Source organism: Calidris pugnax, unplaced genomic scaffold (assembly GCF_001431845.1).
Source record: "Calidris pugnax isolate Ruff unplaced genomic scaffold, ASM143184v1 scaffold198, whole genome shotgun sequence".
Classification (NCBI taxonomy): Eukaryota; Metazoa; Chordata; class Aves; order Charadriiformes; family Scolopacidae; genus Calidris; species Calidris pugnax.
Window position 1 is genome coordinate 1 of NW_015090925.1, and position 1,568 is coordinate 1,568.

The window sequence follows — 1,568 nt, forward strand, 5'->3', positions numbered from 1 at the left end:
CCAGGCCGCGCCGCCCGCCGGCTTCCCATCCGCCTCCCCCGCGGACCGGAGCCGGGCGGGCTCAGGGCGCTGCCCGCCCCCGGGACGAGGCCGCGCCGCCCCGCGGGGGCCCAAAATGGCTTCCCGGCCCCAACAAAAGCCCGCGGGATCCGGCGGATCCGGCCGCGCCGCTGCGGGGCCGTTTGAACCGAGGGGCCGCGCGGCAAACGGCCGCCTACGTCACGCCCGCCTTTAACCGTACCCTCACCGGCTGAGGGGGGGGACACAAAAGGCGTGTTTTACCCCCAAAGCGCCTCACTGCCCCATAAACCACCTCAGAATTAACCCAAATCCCGGCAGCCCCGGCCGGAGCAGCAGGGATTGCAGGGCAGGTGATCCCTATCTGCCATGTTCCCTCACACGGCAGCCCAAAACGCTCATTATTAAGCTTGTCGATAAGATCACTTGACGCCAAAGCCTGCAGCGCCTTCCCATAACATTAATATGAAAATCAGCAAATAGCAATACTAGCAATTACGACTAGCAATACTAGTAAAACCTCTTCCCCACAGGTGAGAGGGGAAATTGGACATTAACTTGGAAATTCAAGACAAGCACCGGCCTCCAACAGACTGTGGCAAAGACCTAAGAAATTTTTGCTTGTAAAAGCGGGCACAGAAATATGTCGCTTCCCTTCTGTGAAAGGTGAAGCTCAAAAGCAGTCAGGGGATGGCAGGGTTGCAAGTGCTGCAGAGACACGGAACCTGGAATTCGCTAGCCAGGATTTTCCTTCCCTATAACGCACTACAAACAATGCCTTCTTTTAAGAAATTAAGGGACATAAAGTAAGGCTGACCAAATACTTTTTCTTCCCAGCAGACACAAAACTTCCTGAGAGTGACAGAAAGCAGGCACGGTGTGGATTTCGGACACTTCCACCCCGTTGGTTACTGAAGAGCAGCCCAACGTGCTCACCACCAGCAGGGACACCGCTCTGCACCTCCAGAGGAGCACGACACTGAAAAACTGCATTTCCCAGCAAAACAACAAGCGACCCCTCAACTCGGTGAGCAAGGCTGAACTCTCTTCCAGTAAAACCCTGTCTGCTTAACGCCGCTGTCCCCACAGCAACGGCTCCCTGTCACCAGCTGCCCTGAGGTGACAACCTGAGGGTGGAGAAACACTGGACCAGACCACACCACCGACTGCCATCTGTGACCTCTGCACTACAGCACACACTTACAATTTCCTTCTAAATCAGAGTGGGAAGCCGCGGGTTAGTTACCTCTGACGAGAAAACGCTCCAGGTGCCAGGCCAAGAGGCACCCAGCCTCGGCAGGGATTTGTCTCTCTCGTTCCAGCGCCGATCCAAGGAACTCCGGGCCCTACAGAGAGATCAGAATTTTGATCCAACAACCCCCAGCTCGCTCTCCAACGCGACGTCCTCCCGCCCTGCCCGGGACTGCCGTGGGAGCTGAGGAGGAGGAGGAGAAGAAGGAGGAGGAGGAAGCCGATCTCCTCCCCGCCCCGACCGAGACACAACGCCCTGAGGGCTGCCGTGCAGGCGGCCGCCTAACCGGGCCCTGGCC